This window comes from Zingiber officinale, chromosome 5B (assembly GCF_018446385.1).
Source record: "Zingiber officinale cultivar Zhangliang chromosome 5B, Zo_v1.1, whole genome shotgun sequence".
Lineage (NCBI taxonomy): Eukaryota > Viridiplantae > Streptophyta > Magnoliopsida > Zingiberales > Zingiberaceae > Zingiber > Zingiber officinale.
Genome location: NC_055995.1, coordinates 20,144,731 through 20,161,034, shown reverse-complemented (window position 1 = coordinate 20,161,034; position 16,304 = coordinate 20,144,731). Strand labels below are relative to the sequence as shown.

General features: G+C 41.3%; 1 long non-coding RNA gene across 2 annotated transcripts; it reads left to right on the top strand.

Annotated features, from left to right (window-relative positions):
* Positions 1-4,288: 4,288 nt before the first annotated feature.
* Positions 4,289-14,539, top strand: LOC121987274. 2 transcript variants are annotated; one of them, XR_006113464.1, is made up of 5 exons: positions 4,289-4,610; positions 4,687-4,832; positions 4,908-5,007; positions 5,112-5,182; positions 14,501-14,539. It is a non-coding gene; the product is annotated as an uncharacterized LOC121987274 (long non-coding RNA). The 2 variants fall into 2 exon arrangements; XR_006113463.1 differs by lacking the exon at positions 14,501-14,539 and adding an exon at positions 7,016-7,077 and having other exon boundaries at positions 4,290-4,610.
* The last annotated feature ends 1,765 nt before the right edge of the window (positions 14,540-16,304 follow it).

Genomic DNA, 16,304 nt, shown 5'->3' with positions numbered 1-16,304 from the left:
CCAAGCCTAGCATCTCCACCGATGTCGAGCAGTGCCGGCGACTCACCCCGTGCCCTAGCCGAGCCCTTGCTGGGGAGTTCACAGCCGCCAGCCACCGAGCACCTTCGATTACTGCCATCGTGCCCTAGCTACCCACCGGCGTCGCACGGAGCAGCGTCGCCTCTCGCTGTGCCGCCTCTCCGCTGTTCTTGATCATTCCTTCTTTGTGGTGAAGTTAGGTCACAGTTGGGGTAAGTTGGATTCTTGGTAAGAAATTTTGTGTTATGTAATTGGATATCTTGATTTGGTGATGTTCACATCTTATTAATCTGACAGTGGGGAAAAGATTTTCCATAGGGTTGCTTTACTGTGGATTTATTCTAATTCCAGCAGCAACTATCTCTTGGCGTTGGATCAGTGATTACAGCTGTGGAATTTAAGGTAAGGTTTAGGGTTTTGATCTTCGTTGTAGGTGATTTCTATTTGTGTTAGCAATACTTGTTAACTTAAGTTTAGAAATAAATCTAAAGGTGTAATTAGGGTTAATGAAGCTAACCCTAGTTGGTCGATGGATTAGAATTTAGTTTGGCTAATAGTTGTATGATAAATTAGCTAAACTAGACATTACGTTTGATGCCACAGGACTTTGACGCGAGACGAGTATCTCGGAGTCAGATTGGACCTTTCTATTTTCGGAGGCGAGTACTTTTGACTTATTGTCTTTGATATGCTTAGTAATGAAAATAATATGTTGCATTAATTGTGTTTCCTATTTGTTTCGGTTAATCACTGCCCAATACATGTTACCTGTTTGATTAATTGTTTGTTTGCATCTCGTATTGATCTTGTACCGATCTATCATGCTCATGGGTAGTGATATAACCATGTTTCACATGTTCAGGACCTAGGTTTGATACCTTTTTGATCAGTATGTCTTGATTTGATCTATTCACTATGGTGCCCATTGTTATATGCCCAGAGGTTGGTTTAGTATATTACCATGCTTAGTGACATGCACTATTTGCATGATCGCATGCTGTGCGATAGATTGCTCCATTATTGTCGAGCACTTTGCCAGTTTTCATCACTGTTCGGTGCTCCGTTGTGACGCTCATGGGTAGCGTGACACAGCGTGGTAGCACGTCAGTTTGACTCTTCCGGTGCTCCGTTGATGCGCTCATGGGTAGTGTGACGCAGCGTGTAGCACGTTAGAGATTCCTCCCCGTCATAGCGTACCGGGAGATGAGAGCATTGCGCTCCCCCATTTATGATTTGGGGTAGGAGTACGTGTGTACTCCGACAGTATCCCGTCCACTCGGTCACTCATCAGGGGTAGTGATGCAGAGTGCACAGTTGTCACAGCTCTACCCACTCGGCCCCACTTTTGTTATGAGTTGGCTGACTGGCGTCAGGGGTGACCATGACATTGGCATCATATGCATGATGCATTTATTGTTTGTGATTGTGTTTGCTGCATTTATATGCTGCATATTGTTTGGATACCTATGTTTGACATGCATACAGGTCTTCTATACCTTTCGGACTGTTTGTCCTTATACCGGGTCCTGGTTAGTACAGATTCTCTCCTGTCTTCTTCGGTATGCATTTACCTTTATCTTTATCAGGAGACTGTACGCATGATTAGTGCTAGGTGTTATTTCTTTACTTTGCATATCAATTGTACCTGCTGAGTGTTGGACTCACCTCGCCTCCATTGTTGTTATTTTCAGGTTGATGTTGTCAGGAGGGAGTTCCAGTCGCTAGTCCCCACTGCACGTAGTGTTAGATCCCCTGCAGACCTTGAGGATTGATTGACTTTTGAGTTTTCTTCTCGTTTGTCTATGTTTAGACTTGATTTGTTTGATACTTGAACGTTGTATTTATTTTTGTGATGTCGATGGATTTTATTTGGTCTTATTCTACTACATGCCTGCCGGGTCGGCATAAGAGGTGAGTTTTGTCGGATTTGAGTTTTACGAGTGTAGTTGAGTAGGGTAGTTTTCGAGTCAGAGTATTACTGCTTTGTTTGATTATATATAACTGCGTGGATGTTTTTGTGGTTGTGTTATATTTATTGTTATTATTCCAGCCGCATGTGGCTGAGGTATGGAGATATGTAGAAAGTTTCAGATTGTCCGCCGTACAGGGGAGATGATGCCAAAATTTCTTCGGAAGGGGACTCCTCTGGGGCGTGACAATAAGGATTTGATATATATGTTGAATTAGGGCTAAATTGGGTAAGATGCTAAGATTGATTATGCTTATTGTAAGTCCTAATTCGAATGGATTGGTTAGAACCGATTGAGGAGTTAGATAATCCAATTAGGGTTTATAATTGGATCTGGATTTTTGTTAGCTTCTCGCGGATTTGATTTAGCTAATTTACTTATATGTAATTAGCTAAATCTGGATACGATGTATCACGGGACTTTGACACGAGACGAGCATCTCGACGTCGGATTTGGACTGGATTGGACCTTCCTATTTGAGGCGGGTACCTTGACTTATCTTTGATAATGTCATGTTGATATGTTTAGTAGGTTATAACCTTTAGTAATGATTATGTTCATCTTTGTTTTGGTTGGTCACTACCCGATACCTGTTACATGCTTGTTTTGTTTACTTATTATGCACTTCATGTTAATACCTACCTGATTATACATGCTTATAGGGGTAGTGACACAACTATGTGTTTATTATGTTCAGGATCTAGGTTTTTATACCTTATATAATCTGTGTACCTTTGATTGGGTTCATTGTCCTATGGTAGACATTTTATATATCTATATATGGATATTGCTATGTTGTTCAGGATTTTTGCCATGCTTAGTGTCATGCATCATCTCGCATGATTGCATGTTGTGCGATAGTCTGCTCTATTATTCTTGAGCACATCACTAGTTACATAGATCTGCACACACCACCACTCATGGGTTAGTGGTATATCAGGCAGGTGTGTGGCAGTTCTGCTGTTAGGCTCCGCTGGTCCGGTGACTCAGCGTGGTAGCCGTCAGACGGTTGGACTTTGTTAGGCTCTGTTGGTCCGCTCATGGGTAGTGTGACGCAACGTCGTAGCCGGCAGAGATTCCTCCCCGTCATTGTGTACCGAGAGATGAGAGCATTGAGCTCCCCCATTTATGATTTGGAGTAGGAGGATAGGTGTACTCCGACAGTATCCCGTCCACTCGGTCACTCATCAGGAGTAGTGATAACAGAGTACACAGTTGTCACAGCCCTACCCACTCGGTCTCACCATCGTGTGTGAGATGGCTGACTGGCGTCAGGGGTTACCAGGACCCATCATTGGCATCATATGCATTTATGCATTTTCTGATTGTGTTTGCTACACTTATATGTTGCATTTGGATGGATGCATATGTTTGACATGCATACAAGATTTTGATACCTCTCGGTCTGACGACCCTGTTATATTTATACCTTGGTCCTGATTAGTACAGTTTTCTCCTGCTTGTTTCAGTTGCATTTATCCTTCTTGTATCAGGAGACTGTACGCATTATTAGTGTTGCTTGTTATTTTCTTTATTATGCGTATCAGTTGTTACCCGCTGAATGTTGGAGTCACACCCTCCTCCGTTGCTATTTTCAGGTTGATGATGTCCGGAGAGTTCCAGTCGCTAGTCCCCTGCAGTCCACGAGGATGTTTATTGATCTTTTGGTTTTTCTTTATTAGACTATGTTTAGACTTGCTCTGTTTTGATACTTTGGATCTTGTAAGGATTTTTACTTGTCGATGGATTTTTATTCGATATGATCTTCTACATGCCTGCCTGGATGGCAGAAGAGGTAAGTTGACTTTATTTGCGTCGTTGAGTTTTTGTGCTTCATGAGTGTAGTTGAATAGGATATTGGTTTTGTACTTTATGAGTGTAGTTGAGTAGGATGATTTGAGATGTTTACTTATCATTTGTTTTAGTTCACTATTTAACTGCGTGGATGGTGTGATTGTTTGCTTATTTATTTTTTGTTATATGCATATGTTCCGGCCGTGTTGGCCGTGTATGACTATGGATGTAGAAAAGTTTCAGATTGTCACCTGTACAGGGGAGATGCTGTCGAAATTTCTTCGGACAGGGACTCTGTAAGATATCGCAAAATATATAATAAATGTTATTGGACAAAAAATCTTATTGGATTTTTTGAGAATTTTTAGAAATTTTTCGGGATTTAAACGGTGTTCGTATGACCCGTTTTGAGGGGACGGATTCGGGGTATAGTGAAAGCCTGTTTTGAAATACCCATTTAAGTGGGAGTTGATTTGGAAATGTACTTAGACTTTAATTAATCTGACCTAGGTTTAATTTTCCGATTTCCTTAATCTTTCCCCGATTCTTATTCTTCCTCCCCGATTCCCTCTGCCCGAAACCCCTCCCTCTCCGGCGATTTCTCTCCCTACGAAGGCAAGCGCGCCACCGTCCGCCGGTGTAAACCTGATCGAGCCTCTCATCTCCCGATTCTCTCTTCTTTCCTTTCCCTCCGTTGCATAGACGACCCATTCCTGTTTTCTTCCTCTTCTCTCTCACGCAGACGACCCGACGCCGACGGCGAGGGTTTTTCCACCGCAATCCTGCCTTCATGAGTCGTTGGAGAGGAAGTGGCGTTGGATCTCGACGGTATTCGTCATCTCCGGCTGTGCAACTTCATCTTCAATGTTTTCTTGCTCACGATCGGTCGTTGCTCCGTGGCTAGGGCACGGCGGAGAGGAGTCTAATAGCATCGTCCTCGGCTGATCAAGTCATGCCCGATTCTCATTCTCGATCGATTCACTGGAGTACATTCCGAATCTCCGAATGCTGGATTGGATTAGACGACATCCTCGGAGGTGACTGGTCAAGGTAAGCTTCATCCAGAATTTGCGACTTCAAAAGATCAGTTTCCCTTTGTGATGCTTGCTATCTGAGCTGGACTAGGAGGAGGAGTTGGATCAGTATGGTGGATTTTCCCCTGTGCCAACCACTATCCTTCTCCAATTCTTATGGCTTCGGTCTTGGGTAGCTCTCGGGTGAAGAGGTAAGGGTTCAATTGAGGTAAATGTGGTCTTGTTTGTTAGGGTTCCAGCAAATTCAATGTTGTGTAATTGTTTCCTGGACTGATCTTGGAAAGAATTGATGTAGGAATTCTTGGTGGTTGTGTGTAGAGATTAGTAGAGGGCTGTTGAGCTACTGGATTTGTTGCCTTCCTCAAGGTAAGTGTTTACCACTAGTTTTCTTATTAGTGTGTTACTCTATTAAGTTTATGATGGATTGTAGAAATTTAAATCAAGTTGTATTGGATTGATTAGTGGATTTAGAAGGATTTATGATGAGATTTGATTAGTGTTTGATTGATGATGGATTATGTGAATTGAATTGGATTAATTCATGAGGAGATTTGATTAGCGGATTATGGTTGGATTTAGAAAGAGTGGATTTTAAGGATGGACCTATCATCTACTTTGGTTTGGATCATTGGGTGGAAACTAAACAGGGTACCTAATCGACGTAGGATTAGGTTTTTGGTTTAGTTTTTTGTTGATTATGTGATTAGCTAAACAATAATATATATATATATATATATATATGTTGATTGACACCGGATTTTGATATGGGACGATCATCACGATGTGGGATTTATCTTATCACGAACGACAGATTTAAGGCGGGTATTTCTTCCTTGGCCTCTATGTAGATTTTTATTGAGCTTAGTGCATGGTTATTATGTGATGATGTAAGTTGCTTTACCTTATATCGTGTTCGTTTGTTATTTTCTTGCTTGATACTTATGCTTGATCTTTGAGGTTTTCTAGTTATATCATATACAGTCTCTACTCTTGATATCTACTCTGTTGTGATTACATGTGTAGAGTAAGTCTTGTAGGGATTGTCGGGTTGTTGGTATTACCATACTGATTGGGTATATGATGTGGATGACGAGATCGTACTGCGATCGTGAGTTACACCTCATCGTTGTCGCACTTTGCTTCACCGCCAGAGCGATCAGCAATGAGCACTGCCTGTTCCCTAGATTTGTACTATCGTCCGGAGCGAGCCACCACCAAAGGAGAAGAGGGTAACAAATTTTTATTTGATTGATTAATTAGTATTAGAAATCTCTAAGAGCTTGATTAGAAGCTAGGTTGATTAATTGTGTATGTGATTAATTAGTTCAGATAATTATCTTAGGATGTACTCATAACAGGTTTAGGGTATTTGATTAATTTGGAATGATGATCGATTATATATATATATATATATATATTCATCATTCATCGTGATCCCACGACCATTGTCTCCCTTAGTTGAGAGAGTCATCATGGTTTAGCATGGCGCTCGGCCACTCGTGAGTAGTAGTAACGGAGCATTGTCGCTCGTCTGTCGTGCCAACGGCCGGTCGCGAGGTTTAGTGAGATCCGTTGTGGCGGATCGGGGACCACGCTATGAGTTAGATAACTACTTAAGTCATTTGCCTCATGCTTTATAGCGATGAGTATGAGGCTCATACGGTTGTCGCGAGCCAGCCTCTCGGCCATACGGGTCGTGGTGTCCGGAGAGGTGTCGGGGTGACCACGTGAGCACGTACAGTTATTATTCTCAGATTGATGCGCGTGCATCTGATTTGACATACCTAGTAGATACTAGTCGCGATTGTCGTTGTTGCAGATTGAGATATGGTTGTTGCGTATGGTTTGTCGTCTGCGTCGCATACGCCATTTATTTTACATGTATAATGCGGTTGTATTTATATTACGGGTACGTGCTCTGCAGATCATGAGTTTTGTCGTCATCGTACCGTATGTCGATTCCAGTTATGGTATATATCTATCATTATAATAGTGGTGGTTTGTACAGTTGGTATGTCAGGTTATTATGTCAGATATGTTTAGGTGCATTGATTATGATAGTATGATCATGTTCTTTATTCCCTACTGAGACTGTATACTTGTGATCTCCATGTTTTATTTGTAGACCGTGCACTGTCTTTTCTATTACCCGCTGAGTTACCTATACTCACCACCGCATGTATACATTTATGTTTTCAGGTAGCTTGTAGATGGTTGGTGTGTCGCTTGGAGTATCCTGTCTGCCGGGTCCTACGTCACATCCGAAGATGGTTTCACCTAGTGTTTGTTTTCTTTTGTATATTCTTTTCTTATTTTTGGCATTGTATTTGTGTTTAGCCATGTGACTATCTTGTTCTTTTGGTGTTGTATTTGTGTTTAAGCCGTGCCGGCATGCATTGTATTTATTTGATTTGTGGGCTTTCCTTTATTTTTCCGCTGTGTTTTTAGTACAGCCGTGTGAGCTGCTTTATATATAACTGCGTGGTTGTGATTGCTTCATTCCAGTCGTGTGGGCTGTGATTATAACTGCGTGGTTGTGTATATATTCCAGCCGTATGTGGCTGATGTATATTTTGTATGTATTGATGATTCAGATTATCACCGGTACAGGGGAGATGCTGTCGGATTTTTGTCTGGCAGATACTCCTTTGGGGGCGTGACAGACTCCCCCGAGGCGTGACAATTTATTTGGCATCAGAGCCAGGTTGGCGATACTTGTTTGTATATCGTGTTATGGATTTCGAGATTTATCTGATACCAATTTATTGGTATCAGAGCACAGTTTACGAGTCTTATTTCCTGTGATTCAGATTTTATGATTTAGTTTTTTCGATGTGACTTTTCGAGTTTTGGGACCTGGCAGCAGCAGGACATCTCCAAGCTATAGGAGGTATGTTGGTATATTGTTATCATATACTTCTGTTAGTGTATGCATTGTTGACTATGATAGTTATGACATGTATTAGCACTTTTTATTTAGTACATGTCTGGTTGTTGTAGCGCATATTTCATGTGATAGGTTAGCCACTGATCTTGGTCGACCTTAATACAGATTCAGGATTATAGTCTCTGGTGATTTTTCATATCATACCAGTAGTTTTAGCTTCTGTTACTATTAGTTGGTTAGGAGATGGAGGCACATACCAGCCTCTGCTATTATTAGCTGGGTAGTGGATAGTATCTACATATGCATGTTGATTTAGCCAGTAGAATATCATTTTATCTTAGCTAATTTCATCAGTAGATAATTGATTTACTCTTGTTATATCGGTCAGAAGAAGTCTGATTTACACTTGTTGATTTGGGTAGTCGTGCATTGATATATCTTAGTTGCTTGTGGAGGATTAATGTAATCTTGATTAGTTAGTAGATCACCGATTTAGTTTTGTTGATCCGATCAGTAGGGGATTGTCATACTCTATTTTTAGAGGTTCGAATCTTTGGGTTATTTGTGCTTAGTTAGGTATCTAGAGTACATTTGAGTACATGTTTTGTACTGACATGGAAAAGACTGAATTAGCCGTATACCATTGACAATTTGGGTCAGTCTATAGAGGATCGATGTATCCTATTCCATGTCGACTTTAATTTTTGACTATATGTATCTAGTTGGATAACTTAGAAGGTAGCATAGGGAATGCCAGGTTGATTGAGTTAAATATGCTGATTATTCATATCTATGTTATGGTATGTGTACATGTGTTTGGGGTATTATGGGAGGTATCTTGTTGATTATATTTGTTCTGTGTGTACACTTGTGACTATTATGATTCGTTGGAAGTATTACGTTAATTTTACTCTTGGCATAGGTGTATATATATGTTAGGTGAATGTTGTTTGAGGTGTATTGTCGATTAAACCTACGTTAATTTATGCACACGAGTTCGGTATGTATTGTTGGAGGTATCACACTGATTTATACCTGTGTTATGAGTGTGTTGGGTGTGTACTAATTAGAGGATTATATCGATCATACCTATGTTGTGTGTGCACATGTGTCAAGTGTATTGTTTGTGACATCATGATGATTCTACTTATGTTGAATGTAGGATGTGGAGTGTCTACATTATGTCATTTGTTGTATTACCCTGTTAACTAATTCTCCTATTAGTGGGTGACCCACTACGATGTTGATAGAGTTGACGATGAATTTGATTTGCTTACTGGATTGTGATACACTTGGTTGCTCACAATGATATGTGGTAGAGTGATCTCGTACAGTCTCTAGTTGGATAGTTAGATGTCTTGGTCACTTATGGGATGTTGTGGTGGAGCGTTGCTCCCACCTATTTTAGATTTTTTATGGTGGAACGTTGCTCCCATATGTCTTGGATTATTGTTGTGGAGCATTGCTCCCACATATTGTGGATTGATTGTGGTAGAGTGTTACTCCCACATATTTTAGATGGTTGTGGTGGAGCGTTGCTCCCACATGTTATGGATTGTTTGTGGTGGAGCGTTGCTCCCACATACTATGGGTTGTTGGTGGTGGAGCATTGCTCCCACATGTTATGGATTGTTTGTGGTGGAGCGTTGCTCCCACATATTATGGATTGTTGTGGTGGAGCATTGCTCCCACGTATCATGGATTGTTTGTGGTGGAGCATTGCTCCCGCATATTTTGGATTCTTGTGGTGGAGCGTTGCTCCCGCATATTTGGATTGTGTGTGGTGGAGCGTTGCTCCCACATATTTTGGATTGTTGTGTTGGAGCGATGCTGCCACATAGGTTGCCTTGTTGGTGGTAGAGTGTTGCTCCCACATATGTAGTATTTCTTGTGATGGAGTGTTGCTCTCACATTAGATGATCTATTCTTTGGTGATTTGTAGTTAGTGATCAGATTTCAGACTTGTTATTGGGGATCTCTGGTTGAAATGTCTGTTGTACAGACATTATGAGTGTTTGGTAATGCCATTTGGGCTTACCGATACTCCAGTGGTATTTATGGATTTGATGAACCGCATCTTTATGGAATATCTAGATCAGTTTGTTATCATTTTCCTCGATGAAATATTGATCTATTCGCGTTCCGATGAGGAACATGCACAGTATCTTCGCATAGTCTTGGAGACTTTTCGACGACATCAACTATACGTCAAGTTCGTGAAATGTGCCTCCGCTATCTTCAAGCTTTCTTGGGACACGTGGTCTCTAGTAGGGTATTTCGTTAGACCCTTAGAAGATCGAGGTCGTCACCAGCTGTGAGCACCAGTCAATGCAGATCCATAGTTTTCGCGGATATTACATTTTTGATGAGGTTTCTCCCGTTGCTATGCCACCGGCCACCGCCTAACCGGAAAAGGCATGAAGTTCACTGGTCGAAGCTCCGTGAGACCGGCAAAAGTCAAGAGATTTGTGTCGGCTCCAGTTTTAGTTTTTCCTTCTGGAGAGGATGGATTTGTACTCTACACCGACACTTCTCCACAGGGTTTGGGCGTTGTTCTGATGCAGCACGGCAGAGTAGTCTCCTATGCTTCTCGTCAGTTGAAGGAGCATGAGAAGAACTACCCTGTACATGATTGGAGCTAGCCGACATCATCTTTGCTTTGAAGATTTGGCGGCATCATCTGTACGGTATTACCTTTGAGATTCTTACAGACCATAAGAGTCTCAAATATCTGTTCACTCAGAAGGAACTCAATCTTCGACAGAGGAGATGGATGGAGTTCCTGAAGGATTATGATTGTACCATTAGCTACCCCCCGGGAAAAGCTAATGTGGTTGCCGATGCACTCAGCAGGAAGTCCAAAGGGACTTTGGCTTGCCATCGAGTTTCAGTCATAGACTTGGTTCAGGGTTTTACTGAGTTAGGCCTTGAGGAGCAGGGACAGACAGAGCAGGGTATTCTGGTTACTATGGTTGCTCAGTCGTCGATCAGGACGAGGGTTCGAGAGGCCCAGGCCGGTGATCAGCATTTGCAGTTTATTAGTAGCCAGATAGCTTCCGGATCGCAGACCGAGTTCACACGAGATGAGGAGGGTATTATATACTTTCGAGGCAGATTATGCGTACCTCAGTCTCACCCGGTCTTGCAGGAGCTACTTCAAGAGGCTCATCGCTCTCGATTTACGATCCATCCAGGTGGGACTCGCATGTATCGTGATTTGAGGCGTTCCTATTGGTGGAACGGTATGAAGAAAGACATCGCGGAATTTGTAGCGAGATGTCTTGTCTGTTAGCAGGTGAAGGTCGAGCACTAGAGACCTGCTGGTTTACTTCAGTGGATTCCTATTCCTGAGTGAAAATGGGAACATATTACCATAGACTTTGTGGTGGGTTTGCCTAGGACACGACGGGGCCATGACGCGATTTTGGTAATCGTTGATAGATTAACCAAATTGGCGCACTTCTTAGCGATCCAGAAGACTAATTCCCTAGATCGATTGGCAGATCTATATTGTCGGGAGATCATCAAATTACATGGTGTCCCTTTGACAATTATTTCGGATAGAGACCCCCGATTCACGTCTTGTTTATGGCAAAGTCTGTAGCAGGCCTTGGGCACTCAGCTCCATTTCAGTACAATTTTCCATCCACAGACAGATGGACAGTAAGAGCGGACCATTCAGACTCTAGAGGACTTGCTGAGGTCATGTGTATTGGATTTTTGGGGGCAGTTGGGAGGACCACTTGCCATTGGTAGAGTTCGCCTACAACAACGACTTTCATTCGGCTATCCAGATGGCACCGTTTGAAGTGTTGTATGGTAGGCATTGTCGGACACCCACCCTCTGAGTTGAGGTTGGGGAGGCCCAGTTGTTGGGACCTCATAGAGCTCAGCAGGAGGCAGAGTTTGTCCGTACTATCAGACGGAGGATGTCAGAGACGCAGGACCGTCAGAAGAGATCTGAGACGGAGACCCCTGGAGTTCTTTATAGGTGACTATGTATTTCTGTGAATTTCACCCACGAAAGGGGTGAAGAGATTTGGCCTCAGAGATAAGCTAGCTCCGCGATACATTGGACCTTTCCAGATCTTGAAAAGGATTGGAGCGGTAGCTTACCGTCTGGCACTACCACCGTCCCTGGTAGGTGTTCACGACGTATTCCACGTATCTATGCTGAGGAGATACGTACCCGACCCGACATATGTGCTGACAGATATCTCAGTTTCCGTTCAGCCTGACGTCACTTATGACAAGGTTTCGGTACGGATTCTGGACCGGAAATAGCGTCAGTTACGGAACAAGACAATCCGACTGGTTAAAGTTGGAAGGCATCATTATTCCGATGAGGAGGCTACCTGAGAGCTCGAGGATATGATTCGAGCTCGATATCGATACCCCACCTTTTTACTTGAGGTGTGTGAGTTATTTTCTGTTCAGCATTTATACTTTCAATTTATTGTTAATACTTGCTGATGGGAGATAACGAAATTTGGGGACCAAATTTTTATTAGTGGGGGAGAATGTAAAATATCAAAAAATGGCGAATAATGATAAGGGAATTTTTCAAAATTTTTGGAAATTTTCTGGAAATTTTTCGGAGACCATATGGCTTCGATTATGGGGATAAAAACTGGGCCCCGGGAAAGCCTGTTTAGGCTACCCTAATTCAACGAGGAAAACTTCGATTTTTATTTTCCTTTTTCCTAGTTTTTCTTTTTCTTTTCTCCCGACGCCATGCCCTCACCCGACTCCTCGCGCCGACGCTGTTCTCCCCAAAAACCGTACGCGGTGGTTTCTTTCCTCTCCTCTCGCGATTAAAATCCAAGCCTATCCCTTCCTCTTCTCATTCTTCCTCCCCGAGCCGATTTCCCTCCTCATCCCTAGCGTCGGTCTCTCCTTCTTCTCTTTCCCGAGCCGCACCAGGTGCCGCCACCACCTGAGGATAAACGGAGCGGCGCAGATTTACCGCCGGCGTGCCTGTGCCCTAGCACCGAGCAACCGTCGCCAGCCGAGGTCCCTTCTTCCCTGTCTCTGCTGTTGAGATCAGGAACGCGCCAACGCTGACCGTCGTACCCTAGTTTTGGGTTCACAGCCGTCGTCGCACCTCTGCATCCTCACTGTCGCCGGCCACCAGGTTCTATCGAGCCCTAGATCACCGGCGTCGATTTGGGGCTCAGAGCACAGTGGTAAGGTTGCTGCCCTAATTGGTAAATCGGGTACTTGATTCTTACGTGGTGTTGATCTCTTACTTTCTTTGTGATATGATTGATTCCAGTGAGGTGGAATTGTGATCGTGAGGTGAAGTAGGACTTGCTGTAGGCTTGTTTGGGTTTCCAGCAGGAAATCAACCCTTCTTCGGTAGCAACCAGGCTATGATTTGAGGTAAGGCATAAGGATTTGATATATGTGTTGAATTAGGGATAAATTGGGTAAGATGCTAAGATTGATTATGCTTATTGTAAGCCCTAATTCGAATGGATTGGTTAGAACTGATTGAGGAGTTAGATGATCCAATTAGGGTTTATAATTGGATCTGGATTTATGTTAGCTTCTCGCGGATTTGATTTAGCTAATTTACTTATATGTAATTAGCTAAATCTGGATACCATGTATCACAGGACTTTGACACGAGACGAGCATCTCGACGTCGGATTTGGATTGGATTGGACCTTCTTATTTGAGGCGGGTACCTTGACTTATCTTTGATAATGTCATGTTGATATGTTTAGTAAGATATAACCTTTAGTAATGATTATGTTCATCTTTGCTTCGGTTGGTCACTACCCGATACCTGTTACATGCTTGTTTTGTTTACTTATTATACACTTCATGTTAATACCTACCTGATTATACATGCTTATAGGGGTAGTGACACAACCATGCGTTTATTATGTTCAGGATCTAAGTTTTTATAGCTTATCTGATCTGTGTACCTTTGATTGGTTTCATTGTCCTATGGTACACATTTTATATATATATATGGATATTGCTATGCTATTTAGGATTTTTGCCATGCTTAGTGTCATGCATCATCTCGCATGATTGCATGTTGTGCGATAGTCTGCTCCATTATTGTTGAGCACATCACCAGTTACATAGATCTGCACACACCACCACTCATGGGTTAGTGGTATATCAGGCAGGTGTGTGGCAGTTATGCTGTTAGGCTCCGCTGGTCCAGTGACTCGGCGTGGTAGCCAGCAGACGGTTGGACTTTGTTAGGCTCTGTTGGTCCGCTCATGAGTAGTGTAACACAACGTGGTAGCCGGCAGAGATTCCTCCCCGTCATTGTGTACCGGGAGATGAGAGCATTGAGCTCCCCCATTTATGATTTGGGGTAGGACGATAGGTGTACTCCGACAGCATCTCGTCCACTCGGTCACTCATCAGGAGTAGTGATATCAGAGTGCACGGTTGTCACAACCCTACCCACTCGGTCTCACCATCGTGTGTGAGATGGCTGACTGGCGTCAGGGGTGACCAGGACCCATCATTGGCATCATATGCATTTATGCATTTTCTGATTGTGTTTGCTACGCTTATATGTTGCATTTGGATGGATGCATAAGTTTGACAAGCATACAAGATTTTGATACCTCTCGGTCTGACGACCCTGTTATATTTATACCTTGGTCCTGATTAGTACAGTTTTCTCCTGCTTATTTCAGTTGCATTTATCCTACTTGTATCAGGAGACTGTACGCATGATTAGTGCTGGTTGTTATTTTCTTTATTATGCATATCAGTTGTTACCCGCTGAGTGTTGGACTCACACCCTCCTCCGTTACTATTTTCAGGTTGATGCTGTCCGGAGAGTTTCAGTCACTAGTCCCCTGCAGTTCACGAGGACGTTTGTTGGTCTTTTGGTTTTTCTTTATTAGACTATGTTTAGACTTGTTCTGTTTTGATACTTTGGATCTTGTATGGATTTTTACTTGTCGATGGATTTTTATTCGATATGATCTTCTACATGCCTGCCTGGACGGCAGAAGAGGTAAGTTGACTTTATTTGCGTCGTTGAGTTTTTGTGCTTTATGAGTGTAGTTGAATAGGATATCGGTTTTGTTCTTTATGAGTGTAGTTGAGTAGGATGATTTGAGATGTTTACTTATCATTTGTTTTAGTTCACTATTTAACTGTGTGGATGGTGTGATTGTTTGCTTATTTATTTGTGTTATATACATATGTTCCGGCCGTGTTGGTCGTGTATGACTATGGATGTAGAAAAGTTTCAGATTGTCACCTGTACAGGGGAGATGCTGCCGAAATTACTTCGGACAAGGACTCCCCCGGGGTGTGACAGATTCAGCCTAGATATGCCTTTGACAAAGTTTCCTTGATGTACTATCATCCCAATCCATTCCAATACTAAGTTATTAGGATTTGGTAAACCTTTTATAATTAACCGTTTTAAACTAACATTATAAAGAGAAGATGCATGACATGGTATATAACAGATAAATATGTATGATCATGGCAAGTCAATCAATTCAAAGAATTCATATTATTATTGATTTATTATTATTATTATTATTATAGTTGTCTTATTATTATTTATTATTATTGTAGTTATTTTATTATTATTCTTTTATTATTATTATTATTAGTTATTTTATTATTGTTATTATTATTTAATTTTATTATTATTATTATTATTATTTATTTCGTAATTAAAGGGCACTTGATTATAATTAGGTCGGTGGAAGTTTTGTTTTAGAATTAGTTTTGATTTATAACTTAAATCTAGATTTCATGAGTTGATAAAATTATTAATGTTTCTAGTTTATCAATTTTATTTTTCAAAATATTATTTTATTTTTTTAGTTTTCTAAAGTTTTATTTTGTATTTAATTTATAGTTTAGTTTCTTATTTTTGTTTTCTATGTTTTTAGTTAAATTTTGTTTATTGTTAATTAATTTTAGATAATTATTATTTTGATTTAAATTCAAATTATCTTGAGTAAATAGATCTGGGTCTTGATTAATATTTGGGTTGATTTTATCAAATTTAGTTATGTTTAAATTAGTTAAATTTTTATTAATTAAATTATTTTTGTTAGCTAACGTAGGATTTTCATACTTTTTTAAATTCATAATACAATTTAAACAAGAAAAATCTAAATCATACAAACTTTCATGTAATTTAAATTTATTTACCTTAATTGCTCCCCCTGGATCATTGGATCTTCTTTCCAAACATTGAAATTTGTAATGACTCGTTCTTTTGCTTTTGAAGCATTCGATATGGTCTTTCCTTTTCCAGACTCTAGGTATCGGTTCCTCCTTTGCATCTGGTTTTGCGGATCAGTTCTTTGGACATTTAATTTTTGTGAACCTTAAATTTAGAATTGGCAATTTTACCTTCTGAATCCTCGTTAGGATTCTCCCCCTTGACCATTGTCATCTCAGATTCGGGTTTGGACACTTGTTCTAACTCGAGTTTAGATCCATCAGCCTCCTCCTCAGCCACTAGTGCGATGAAGTTGTTTTGGTCTTGTTCTTCTAGTTCTGGCTCTGAGGATAGCTCTCCGTATTCGAACTCATATTTGAGCTCACTTTCTCCTTGATCTTCTAGCCTTTACGGAGTCTTGTGAAGCTCGA